Source organism: Tursiops truncatus, chromosome 7 (genome assembly GCF_011762595.2).
Source record: "Tursiops truncatus isolate mTurTru1 chromosome 7, mTurTru1.mat.Y, whole genome shotgun sequence".
NCBI lineage: Eukaryota > Metazoa > Chordata > Mammalia > Artiodactyla > Delphinidae > Tursiops > Tursiops truncatus.
Genome location: NC_047040.1, coordinates 61,467,992 through 61,482,372, shown reverse-complemented (window position 1 = coordinate 61,482,372; position 14,381 = coordinate 61,467,992).

Here is a 14,381-nt window from a genome sequence, read left to right as displayed (position 1 = left end):
TTTCTGGTACTTTCTGTACCAAACTGTCAGCCTTCCCAGTGATGTCGTACTGTCTAGGACCTGCCTCATTCCTACACACAGCAAATAACCTACTTAGAAAAGAGATGTTTTTCTTTCCAAAAATATTTCTTTAATTCTCCCAAAATGTAAGATGTTGATACCAGACATAATGCCTTGCAAGAACTCAACAGACATTTACAGATATAATCTGAGGACATCTAAAGCCGTTATTGAAATTTAAATATTTAATGCATTTATTTAATGCAATTTCACTGGCATTCTCCTATCTAATCTTCACACCAGCTGTGTTAAGCAGGTGACAAGCATAAACGTAAAGCTCAGAAAGGTTACGTTTACCTGACCCTGGTCAGAGAGCTAGGAGGAAGGAGCTATCTGCAAATCTAGGTGTATCAGAGTCCTAAACCATGCTCTTTCCAGGAGCCAAGCAACCTGCGTTTCACTGCCCATTAACTGATAGTTAAATGACAATCTCCCTGGGGCCAGATAACTAAAACTCAGCTTAATATAAAATATGCTCATGCTTTCATATAATTTTTATCTGAGAATAATCTAACTGGCATGTATTGAGTACCCATTATGTGCCAAGTCCTGTGCTTTACAAAGCCCTAACACTCCATTTAATCTTCACAGTAACCTGTTAGATAGATGTTATCATCATCATTAGTAGCATTTTCATAGGAAACCAAGGTGTGGAAATGTTCAGTGGGGCTTAATGGGGCAGAGTTGGGAAAAAACTTGAAGCCTTCGGACAACTATTAGCTTATGAAATATGAAATTACTGGAGGTCTTGAGGCAGTGTGGAATAGCCTCCACAGGGATTTGCAGAGAAATTCCTGATTTCTTGGTGAAAATTAACAAACCAATGGGGAAAATGATGGTGAGCCTTCTGTTTGGAGACCACCTAAGCCATCTTTTATCCCAAAGAAGAGTGCATTAAACTATTGTCACAATCTACACTTCTGTTGTGATTAGTTTCTCAGATGAGCTAACTTCTGAGAGTTGGTGCTGAAACAAGGAACCAGGAAAAACAAGTTTTTTGGAGACTGACGGGCAGTAAGAAGTCTGGGGCATGTTGTGCAAAGACAGCTATTGGCAGTAGTTCTGACTGTTAGAACCTAAACTAAAAAACTCAGGCAAATGTCCAACCGTTGTACAAATGTAACTCTAAATTCACATTGTCTTTATTTTCAAAAGGCTTTCGTTAGAAATAGCATGCTGTTCCTATGTCACACAATATTTGGTTAACAGTCACTTCTGCTTTCATTCACAGAACATTCAGACTGAAAAAACAAAGACTAAAACTCATCAGCCTTTTGCCTCAGCTATTTGGTATTTAATATCCAGGTAGTAAAATAAATAATATGGACTTTCTTAACTACTGATATGCAGAATTATTCCCAACCGTGGCCATGCAGGGAAATGGCATTTCTCAAGGCTAGTGGTTGACATACTATAGCCTATGGGCTGTATGTGGCCCATAGCCTCTATTTATAGATAGTTTTATTGGTGTACAGCCACACCCATTCATTTGCATGTTGTGCATTGCTGCTTTCACACCGTAACAGTAGCGTTAGGTCAGCATGACAAAACCCTCATGGCCCACAAAATCTAAAATATTTACTATCTACCCTTTACAGAAAAAGTTTGCCAACCCCTGCTCTAGACTGTTACTCAGAGAAATGGAGGGGAAACTTTTTTCTAACCACTTTCCAACCATTCTGGGGGGACATCAAATAGGTTTAGCCTAGTGAAAAATTCTTGGACCAAAAACTTAGTAAAATGGTTCTGTTGCCCTTTTTTTTTAAGTTGCGTGATTAATACTCTAATATATAAATTGGACTATAGAATATGAGCCTTATTGATTGTTGACTATGGGAAGAAGGAGGACAGTATGGGATGCTTAAAGGCTCACCAAGCAACTTCAGAAAAGGGGAGAAAACATGATCGAAGGGGCCAGAGAGGGAAGGAGCTGGGAAAGAATCCCTTCAAAACTGTAGTTTCCTGCTCTGTCCTGTGAGGGCACTGGTCTTCTCCATGGGGCCGATGCCTGGGTTTCCAAGGACCCTCAATCAGTGGCTTCCTTGGCTTTTCCTGAACCAGCATGAAATCCCAAGACTTTATGTCCTGAAATCTAGCATCCTACATTCACTCCCAGATTTGGATGTGTTCTTGAATCCTGCCATCAAAAACCATCAAACCACTGAAGCATATATTCAGTAGACTAGGTCTTTCCAGTTACTTACTTCTATAACTAAACATCTTTAGTTTGTATATGTGTAATCTGTCTGGGTGACTTAGCAATTTTTTAAAAATTACTAGCAAATTCACATCTCTTCCCCAATATTTATACATACAAGCTAGATATAACAGGAAACAATTCTCATTAAACACTGCAAGAATCCGAAGTTCTGTAAGGCCTCAGCAGTATATTTCTGGCAGTATATCCTTAATAACTAACTGCAGACAAATGTATGCATCTTGGATCAGGTTAGTTTCTTGTTATATGTAGCAATGATCATCTCAACAGAAGCAATATCAGTTAGTTAAGAAATGTTTGAGAGATTTAATTGGAATAGTATGAAAGCACTTGGTTCAGTTCCCATTTTCACTGGGATTCACTTCTTTTCCCCTGCAAATAGGAAGTCGGAGGGAAGTAGGTGTCACTGATGTTAAAAATTAATCTTGATTTTGTTTCTTGGCCTTCCTGACCTCTCCACCCCCATCTGAATGACACACCACACTAAGGGTATCCTTAGGGATAAAAGGCTGGAGACAAGGTCATGACTTATAATAGAAACACTTCTCCCTGATCATCGTATTGTAAGCTCCAGTTGACCAAGTTATGTCATGGCAAGTTAAGTGTATAATTCATTTCTTTGGGGGAAACCAGTCCTACGATAATGGTACATTTTATGTGCACTCTGTCAGCAGGTACTACTTTGGTAAAGAGGCCATATCACTAAGACATTTATAGAACCAGATTTAATGTATCTAAGCAATTGATTCTTCTCTTTGGTGATCTATTATTATTGTGAAGGCATGCAGGCTGATGCTAGATTTCAGGACTTCAGAAATAGACTGAAAAGTGAAAAAGTTCTATCGTCATCTGGACATTGTCTGTGGCACACCAGTCATCATTGGGCTTTTTCCAAATAGCATCAGCATGTTCTCCAAGTCTCAGGAGGACAGGGTCCAGACTGAAAGCTCCATTTATCAGTTGTTTGTGTGGGCTGTATAGACATAGCTCCCTGCCATAACTCATAGGAAGAAGAGGGGAAATCCTTTAACATATAGGATAACTGCTTGCTAAATTAACTTTCCCTGACTTACAGTATGTAGGACTTTCTGTAGTTCAAATAAAATTCCCTCTGAATTGTCAAGATCTTATTCATGAATAAGAAGAGTCTTATTAACTTTAGTGGCTTTTCCAAGTTAAGGGTTCAGGAAAATAAGACCTGTTCTCAGAGCCTGAGTGCAGCAATTCATTCTCTGTTCTTATAAAGCGGTGTGCTTATTAGTTTGTAATGTAAGTCAGCTATGAACTACAGTGCTTTTATTAGTAACAGTTTTCCTTACTGGAATCCATTTTATATCAGTAATATTTTATATTGAATAAAGTATGCTTTCCTTTTGAAAAGCTATATAATTTAGGTGTTATACAAAGTCAGACTGTCCACAGCACAAATATACACCCATTCTAAAGTAATGAAATATACCTGCACTAGTGCCATTATACAAAACACTGTAAAATAGCACAAGTGTTTTACCATGTAGTCCACAAACTGAAAACTACATGGGAAACATTTGGGGAAAGAACATGAAAAATTTGGGGAAAACCAAGATGGGTGTCTATCCCTAATTCCTAATAGTGAATGTCCTTCCCTTTAGACCTTTCTCTGTTATTGGGTAAGAGGAGAGAGATCACGGAATAAGGACAGACAAGGCTAAGATGAAAGAAAGTTTGCCAACCGCCTGCCAGGTGGGAAAATCCTTACAATTCACGAGCACCTGAATTGCCCAAGATTTTTTACAGAGAGACGTAAGTTATACATAGAAGATAAATTGCTTGAGTATTGAACTCAAAAAAATCTCTAAGACCACCTAATGTTATTTTTTTAATGTATGAATACATACATCTCCATTTTTACTTTATAATCTGAGCTAGAGAACATTTACTGCAGCATTATTATCCAGGCCTCATTACCTCGTGATTAATTAGCTAACATTTGTAAAGTGCTTTGAAGATGAAAAGCATCATATAAATGCTAAGAATTATTAAATAATATGAGAGGAAAATCATAAAACAGATACATTGTTAACATTAATTTGTATTTTATCTTTTCTTATTATCTGCTCCCTAGCATTTGACATTTGGGGCTGAACTATATATAAAGGCTGAGGGAGTTGCCACATTTATTATAGCTATGAACGGTAGTATTAACCTGGCTGCAAATTAATACTTGCCAAAAATGAGTCCTCAAGTGGAAACAAATTAACTGTCCAGATCAGCACTTATACTGGTTGAACAGTTAACTAGTTAAACATTTTGTCCCCTCCAGCAGTTAAAGGAAAAGCTGTATTAATTAAGAAGCAATTAATAAACATTTCTGCTTTATTGAAAACAATGCAAAATATACAAATGAATAGTAAGATCAGTCAAACAATCTTGGCATGAAACATATGATTCTATTTAGCACCCACTGTCTAGCTGCAGATCCTGCCGCTGAATAGCTTGGGACAGTATATTATGGGTATATTATGTAGCATTGACTGTTCCCTACTCTTTGCTGTCATCAAAGCGAGTTAAACTTTTCTTGAAGCTGTACTTCTACTCCCTGTCATTGCACCTCCTCCCTCCCCCAATCCTAAATGGACAGAAGGACAGACAGAGGCAAACCTGCCTTAGAAGGTCTTTGGCAGGCTGCCAGGGACTGATCTACAAGGAAGGAAAAGCCATAGTCAAATATTCTTGAAATATGCCGTATCATGAAAGCTTTCAATAAAACAGGAAATAATAGATCAAGTACATTCAAAGTATTTGCAAAGTGTTTAATTGGGTAAAGGCAAGTCAAACTCCTCTCATCACAGCAACATCCTTATTGTAAAGCCAACTTCAGTAATACTAAAGTTAATCCCAAGTCCTGTTACAGGAAACTCATCCTTATTAAAGTAACATTAAGTGCTCCCTTTTTATTGATCTTCCCCTTCAGCTTAATGATAGAAACTTACTGATGTTTTAATAATAACCTCACAAGCTTTATCTCATCTTACTTTGCCTTGGTACTGAAAGATGCAGTGGAAACTAACTTAGCATAAACATTTTGCAGATGTCTTTAAAGGCCAGGGGAAAAAAAAAAGATTCAATTGAGCTGCGCGTTAACAAAGATGGCTGAAAAACTAAAAGATAAAAGGGAGGCTCCAGTGTGAACATCAAAGAATCGTTAATGACAAGAAATACCATTAGGGTTAGCATCTCTTTTGTTTCAACCCTCTCACACCTGCAATGTGTGATGAGCTAAGCCTTTGTTCCAAAATCTGAATTACCTCCATTAGCATTTATAGAAATGCTATAAATGGTTGCAAAACAACAGAAACATACTTTTGGCTCTCCCCTTTTGCTTGAAAAGTCAGAAATTAGGTGTCTGTGGATTCTCTTCTAGTTGTTGGGTGTAACTATAGAGACTATAGAGGTGTAGGGTAATGGTTGCAAATAAGCTTGGTTGAAATGTGAGAATAGCTTGGTAACTAAAAAAGAGAGGTAATAGAAGCAACGCTGAGAAGCACACATAAGCAGCTCAGGCATTAGCAATAGCAAAATCAGAGCGTGAAATTCAGATTAGCCCTCCCCAGGCTGTGAGAGGAAGGGGGTATTGCAAGACTTGGCATGGCTAAAGGTGTAACCTGTTTTATTTGGCCCCTGAAAAATTTTAACAGATGGTGGGACCAGCTGTCTTTTTCAGCCATTTAATAAACTCTTCGGTGGTAACAGTTTGGAAAGTGGGGGTTTTTTGTTTTAGGCCAGAGGAGAAAATAAAGAAATCTGTCCCAAATTGTCTTTGCCAAGTAGCAAAGCCTGGAAACATTATGAAAAGTTAAAGGGGAAAAATCTAATCAACTAGCTTATTGTCATTGTATCTTTTAAGGAATTTGTTCAAAAACAAATTCCTCTCTGCCAAATTAGATGACTAACTACAAGCAAAATGTATTTTGTATCGGTATCTTTATCTAGGATTGGGTCCTTATATGGGATTTTATTTGGGGTCTTTCAAAAAGAGCTGCCTGGCTATTGTGTTTAACGCTCATTGACAAATAACACTTTAAGGCAAGTATGCACAGCATTGCAAAAAGAAGCAAACTAAACATTTATTAGAAGTTAGTACTCATAGGCAGTAAATACTTTGTCATAATGAACAAAGGGGTGAATACCCTCCAACTTACATCATTAGTTAAAATGGCATAGAATCCTCCATCATGTCGGGTAAATTACAGAGACCAGCTCCAGACCACAGGGAATGGGAACAATGTTCATGTCAAGTTATTTTCAGGACAGAACCTAAGAGATTTTCTTTCCTGCCTAATATATTTTGTAAAATTGGCATTTTTTTCCCACTAAACAGCAACTCTCAATTATGGGAGAGAGAGTTTGTTTATAAAGCGTCTCCCCTGATTGGCCACAAACACAACTCTTTTTGCAAATTTCCATGATTCCTGGCTGAGCAACAGGCACTGTCATTTGACAAAGCTTTATTTTGTCCACAGGCCTGTTATAGATCCTAGAGTGTTTGTCTCAAATAAATTGCAACGATAAAATGTAAATTCTTATTAAATTAGGAGAAACGAGACACACCTTTTTAGATGCCCAAAGCATATGCAACATTCATTTTATTTAGTAAATCGCTTAGCTTCCAGTTTGCCTCTTTGCAGGACTACTAGTGATGTATGGCTTCTAAAGAGTTAGCCAGGGGTAGGCGATGGAGAAAGGAATAATGAATAATTCTACCTGGAACAAGTTAGCTCAGTCATCTAGAATAAGTTCACTTATCCAGCTAGTCACCCAAATTAACAGAATACCATTTCTAATTCCCCAATTACCATGATTTGTGAAATGCCCTAGATAAATGATAGTTCTTACCTAGAGGGTACTTTCTGTAGTCTGTAACGCCAGATCACCATTCAGTCAATACTTTTTTTTTTTTTTTCGGTACGCGGGCCTCTCACTGCTGTGGCCTCTCCCGTTGCGGAGCACAGGCTCCGGACACACAGGCTCAGCGGCCATGGCTCACGGGCCCAGCCGCTCCGCGGCATGTGGGATCTTCCCGGACCCGGGCACGAACCCGTGTCCCCTGCATCGGCAGGCAGACTTTCAACCACTGCGTCACCAGGGAAGCCCCAGTCAATACATTTTTAATGAGCACCTACTATGGGCCAGGCATTGTGCCAAGAGCTGGAGATCCTGAGGTGAACAAGATACAAAAGACTCCACTCTGAGAGCTTGTATAACCCCATAACTTCTTCACTGTATAAAGAGTGAGAGAAATGCCATAAAGACCTCCACCAACTAAAAAACATGTCTAAATGATACGGATGAGTTTGACAATTCAATGTGGGGGAGAACGAACTCGGCCTCCACTTTCAATGGAAAAGCATTAAGGACGAGTGGTAGAAGCAATTGCATGTTCTTCCTAGAGATCCTTAGCAAAGCCTCTGGCTTTTCATTGTATCATTTTTGTTTTCCAGTCACTGGTTTCACACAGACATCATAAGGCCCTCACTAAACTGTGATCATCCAGAAATTATATGCATTATCCTTACACATTACAGAGTGCTTTTCTAAATTATTGGGACTAAACAAGTAGGCAAAAAAAAATGTTTTAATGGAGATTTACCTTATAGAAACAGGAGCATTAACACTGCATCTGAAAACTAGGTTGATCTCATAACTGGAAGGCAGATTTTATTATTTAATTCCAGCCCCTACCTCCAAAATTTCACTACCTTTATTTCTTATAAGTCACTTACAAGTACTAAAGTCAATATAAACACTGACACCAATTTGCCAGTTTTTCCAGAATGTAGAAATGTAGCTCCCCATGAATGCAAGAGAAGAATGAGGACATTCATGGATTTTACAAGTGCTGAAAAATTCATCTGTTTCTCTAGAGAGTATTATACTTTTATTTTTCTTTGAATAGCATCAAATCAACAGGGGATATGGGAGTGGTGAACAACACGAAATTTGGGACTAGTTGCCATTTTAAATGTCTTTAGGTTAACAAAGTTAGGATCCCTGTCTATGGGCGAGGGAAGCATCCAGAGGTTGCTTAGACTTAGACCCCCACTGCCATGGCTGCCCAGCTCACCTCCACAGCTGCCGGGCAGATCACCAGCAGTGGCTATGGCCCCAGCAGCGACCAGCAGGGTAGCCCATGGAAAAAGGAGTAACTCTAGGAATAATCTCCATGACACCCAAGTAGCAGTTCTTGTCATGGACTAAGCCCACATATTTATGCTGCTTCCTTAATGCTCTCCCATAAATAAATGCTCTGACATCATTTTTCTTTCTAAGAAATCTCTCCTGAGATACTGAACTGTAACATTCCTAGCAGAGACAAAAGCAAAATTTTATTCTAATGAAAAGCTGGAAATGATGAAATAATAAAGCCCATTAAAAGGAAATAAATAAATAAATATTGACATAAGTTTCCTTAGAATTGTCAGGAAATGTCATTAATTTCAGAATTCTCCAAATATCCAGGAAACTCTGAAATTCAAAAAAAGTGCAAGAACTCTTTATGTTTTTATTAGACATTTTCTAAGAAGATAAATTCTTTTCCTAAATTGTATAATCAGTAACAGTTAAATTCTTAACACTTAAAGGACCAGTTTAAAAAATTAGTTAACAAATTAGAAGTGCATGCAAAAATTAAATTATTTCCAGTTTAATTGCTATAATTAACATAATTAAAAACATTCAAAAAGGATGAAATACTTGACAAATAGTTCTCAGTTTCATTAATAGCATTCAAAAGATATGTATTAAATATTTGCTGTGTGCCAGATAGAATGGTGAACAAAATAAATACCATTCATCTGGGGCAAAACGATAAAAAAAAAGCAAAAAAAAAAAACTGAAGGTGACAGGGAGGGAAAAAAAGAAGAAAACAAGAAATAGGAAAATAAAGAAAAAAGGAGGATTTTAAAATATGCTGTCAAATTTCCAAAAAATAACAGAATTTTACTGGCACCAGATTGGACAAATTTAAAAAATGCAGCAGACAAGAAAAACATGAAATAAACACAACTATATGGAAGTATTTCTTAATGATAAAGCTGAAATTTCAAATCAGTGGAGAAATGATTCAATTAATGGTGCTGGGAAAATTAATTAAACTTTTGGAAAAAAGAAATTTCAGTTTTCGTCGAGAACTGTGAAGCTCTCACACTTTTACTCACTTGCACACTAACAAGTTAGCCTGCCATAGTTTCATGGATGTTGGCAAAAGACACAAGACTCCTGGGTCAGAGACAAAGTGCAGTAGCAATAGCCAGAGGATCAGCATTGGCACTGCTTCCCTGAGCCCCAGTTCCCACAGGGCGATGCAAAGAGGGCCAGATGATACTTGCACATACAGTGGGCTGTATTACAGAGAGGAACCCCAAACTTAAGGAACTCTATTCTTTTGTAATGGGCAGTAAGCCTGCCTAACCTCTGACCCGAATGAGGCATTATCTTTATTACATTGGACAACCTATCAACCTACTCTCTGCTCCTAAGGGGACACTGTCCATATTTTCCCAGGCTGATCAGTATGCAAACATCCTTGAAAACATAAGTTAGAACAAAGGCAGTCAGTGCCTCTGCTCAGAAGACGTGCAGCCACACAAGAGACACATGGAGAATTATCTCCCGATAGTTATTGACTAGTGTTTTATTTAAAAAGAATTCTAGGTAGATTAAAGAAAGAGTTCAGTGTAGAAAAAGAAGGAAAGAAAAAAACAAGAAACTATAAAATCTAAGAGAAAATATATACAAATGCTTCCATAGTTTTTAGGAAGGGAGACCTTTCTAAACGTATTATCAAAGGCAACTTAAAGGAAAAAGAATAATGCATTTGACTACATAAAAATTTAAAGGCTCTCCACGTCGAAGACACCATACAATAAATTAAATTGCACTGGTAGAATGGGGAGTTACTGTTTAATGTGCACAGAGTGTCAGTTTGGGAAGATGAAAAAGTTCTGGAGATGGATGATGATGATAATTGCACAACAATATGAATATACTTAATGCCACTAAACTCTAAAAAATAGTTAAAATGGTAATATTTTTATGTTGTGTGTAATTTTCAATAATATTTTTAATATTAACATTCAAATATAAGGTAGAAGTAACATCTGTTGCATATATGATAAAGGCTCATATTCTTACTACTTTTTCATTGAATACGTATTGACTGTTATGATGCACTAGGAATACAATGGAAATCAAGACGTTGTAGTCTTGCTTTCAAGATCCATAATGAACTCCCACAAACTATTAACAAAAAACACCCCAAAAAAGAAATGAAGAAAACCGGCCATGCACAGGCAGTTCACAAAAAAGAATACAAATTGATACCTGTGGAAAAGAGGGCAAACTCTACTAATAAAACAGATTACAAATAAACTACTATTTTTACTTTCAGAATGGCAATTTTTTTCCTTGATTAAAGTGCTCAGTGTTAGTGAGAATACTGGGCAATGTGCACTTTCAAGCTCTGTTGGTTGGAGTAAAAATTAGCATGGACTTCCTGGCCTGCAACCTGAGTGTATATGTCAAAAGCCTTAAGACAGCTTACCCTCACTCCTCATAGGCATGTATCCTGAGAGAATGGTCTGAGATACGTGCAAAATATTGTTTTCCCCAGCACTGTATATAATAACAAAAGAACTAGAAACAATTTAAATATTCAATATTAAGGTGTTAATTAGGTGTATTATAGTGTAGCCATACCATGGGATAATATAGTATAGTCTTTAAAATGGCTCAAAAAGATGGAAAAAGAAGCCTGACTTTTAAAAAGTGCAAAACGACACTATTTTCTATTTTAAAATAGGTCTCTGTAGCCATGAAAATTATTAGAAAGACATATCCTAGACGGTTGTCAATGGTTGTCTTTCTGAATTGAACATTTGTGTGTGTGTGTGGTAAGCAGGCCTCTCACTGTTGTGGCCTCTCCCATTGCGGAGCACAGGCTCCGGACGTGCAGGCTCAGCGGCCATGGCTCACAGGCCCAGCCGCTCCGCGGTATGTGGGATCTTCCCGGACCGGGGCACGAACCCGTGTCCCCTGCATTGGCAGGCGGACTCTCAACCACTGCGCCAGCAGGGAAGCCCTGAATTGAACATTTAATAATTGTTCTTAGGAAAGAATTGTTTAAGGAAAGAAAGTAACTGGCTCTTTTTTCTTCACTAGAAATTTGTATTATTTATGCTTGAAAAAATCTAATAATAATTCATTCTCTAATGCAAAATGCTTTTCTGTGTAATCTTTTTAACATTGTCCAATCTTGTTTTAAACTGTTCTGTTTCCTGTTAAAAGCTTTTGGGATGGATGCTCCATCAGTCATCCAGAGGAAAGGTCTTATAAATTTCTTTAAGTTCATTTAAAACTTACGACACATCATTAAAATGGACTATTACACAACTATTAAAAATTAAAATGGTGTTAATTATGGAGAAAGATGGGAAAACATGGTAAAATATTAAGCAAGACTGGCAGGATAAGTATATGTGATGGACATTATAGTTTCAACAATGTATTATATATGGGAACACAGGAGGTGATAGATATGAAGATGACTAGAGACATGCTAGTAGGATGAAATGATGGATAATGACGTTTATTTTTGTGTTTTCATTTGAATTTGCAACAAATACAGAAAGAGGGGCTCTGTGAGAGTAGACAGTGGATTAATTTTGTGAGAGAAAAGCTAGATGACTTAGACCAAGCGTCATGGGGGCCTGCAGCTTTGTGGGGTCACCACTTATCAAGGGGTACAGCCTCATCTTTGCAAGCTCAGCTCAGTTGAATCACTTTATCAAGGGATGGTCTGGCTCTGGAGGATTGACAAATATAACCCAATAATTTGCAGAATGTTTTAAGTCAAGAGCCCTTGACTTCCTTCCTGTGGAATCACAGAAGTCCATGAGGCACAGAGGGAGGGCCCAGCTCCTCCTGCCCCAGCCCCCCAGCGCCACACACCCTAGTGCACCTCTGCTGAACTCCTAGCCTTTTAGACACGGTGAAACCTCTGTCCACCTAATTTTGTAGAAGACAGGTTTATCAAACAGGATACCAATTTATTGTCAGTAGGAAAACCTACTGTGCAGACTCTGAGAAGGTCAAGTTAAGACGACTGGGGAGGATGAAGCCAGTGGTTCAGAGGAGCAGTGAGCACGTTTCTCAAGGTGCTGGCGAGACCCACGCTCATCACAACTGTGGCAGGCCAAGCACCGTGCTTGCAGAGCCCCAAGCTCTAGTCTAAGCTCACTGATCAGAGTCTCCGAGGGTAGGGCCCAGGAGTCTGAGCTGAGGCACACTCTCCAAAGGGGGCTATTGTAGGGAGAGTGTGTGGAGTTAAGATGGCCTGGTACACCAGCTCCATCAACTACCCTCTTCCCCGGGGATATGTTTTCCTAGAAGGCAGGACTGCTTGTGTCAGGCTGGCTGAGCACAGTCTTCTCACGACTGACAAATACTTCATTCTTCAAGACTGGTTCCAATGTTCGTGTCACCATTATCCTCTGACCTTACGACATTGTCTCAGGGCAGGCAAAACACCAATAATTAGAATACTGCTCATCCTGTGTCAGTCACACGTTCAGATGAGAGTTCGAGGAGAAACATCAATTTCATCACATTGGCTAATAATTTCTTGGTAGTATGAGAGATTTCCAAAGATACAATAATCTCATACATGCTTATGTTATTTAAATTTCAGAGGGAGATCTTTTCTTATTATGTTGCTAATTTTGGCTATACACTTAGGTTCTGAAAATCTCTGTATATCAATAAAAATCAGTACTCTAAAACTGAACTCCTAACAGAAAACAAGAACCAGATACTTCAAAACTCCTTTCCTTCCTGGCGTTCTCTTTTCTTTGAAATAAAAACTTCTAAATAAAAGGCAATGTCCAGGACACTGCTCTTTTTACTTCATTTCTGACAGCAGAATTCAAAACCTAAAACTTTGCATTAATTATATTATTCTTTTGATAATAAAAGAGATGCATCTAATTCTTTGAAACAGTTGTGGCCAGATGGAAGTATAATGTGAATAGGACAGTGTCTATGAAAGTTGTTGGACTGACTGCTCTGGGGGCCAAAACTTGAGATTTCTCTGCAAAGCAGAGTGTAGAACACAACAGCGAAGAATTTAACTCTGGTTGCCCAGTCTCTGTCACTGAGCCTCAGCCTTGCCTGCTGGGGCCACCAGCTCCAGGTGGAAGAGTAATTTGGTCTCCCCTCGACTTAATCCTCGCCTGTCTGTGGAGAACTCACCAAGGGTGCCAATTATAAGGATGGTTCTGGGTTTCAAACACCTGTCTACTAGGAGCTGGACTTATACCCCCAGCTCCTTTCATGCAGTCGCAAGACAGACATCAGATGGTAGCAACTTCCGGTCCCTCCTGAGCAGATCGGTTCCATTGTGTCCAACGGCTCCCCACTACAGCTTCACTATTTTCTGGATATTTATCAGAGTGTGGAATTTTGAATGTAGACCAAAATAGAAAACAAAATCTTTTTTCAGGAAGCCTTGCCAGAATCACAGGCAACATGGCTTCGGTTTCCTTTCATTTGATCTCACAACAATCCTTTATTCTCATTGTATTTATTTATGTATGTTTAAATTTTTAATTAACATTAATTTTGTGTATTGTTCTGAGCCCTTCACATTTATGAACTGTTTTAATCATCATAACCCTATAAGGTAGGTACTATTATTATCCCCCTGGTACAGATGAGAAAATGAGGCACAGGGAGGTTAAGTAAAGTGTCCAAGGTCACAAAGCATTAAGTGGCAGAGCTGGATTCACACCCAGGCAGTCTGGCTCCAGGATCAGTGCCTAAGGTATAACACCAATTATTTCCTCATTTTACAGATAAGCTCAGGCATTGAAAGGTTATTTGATTTACTCCAAGTCACATAGCTTGAACTTGCCTCTTCTAACTTTAAGTCCTGGCTTGTTCTGCTTTTCCCGCTCTGACAGTCTTCATGATGCTGGTGTTGGTGCCCTTGTCTGCATCCTTCCAGCCTGTCATGTTTACTCTGAGGGCTCACTCTATGACCCGTTAGAGCCCTGAAACTCTCAGCACA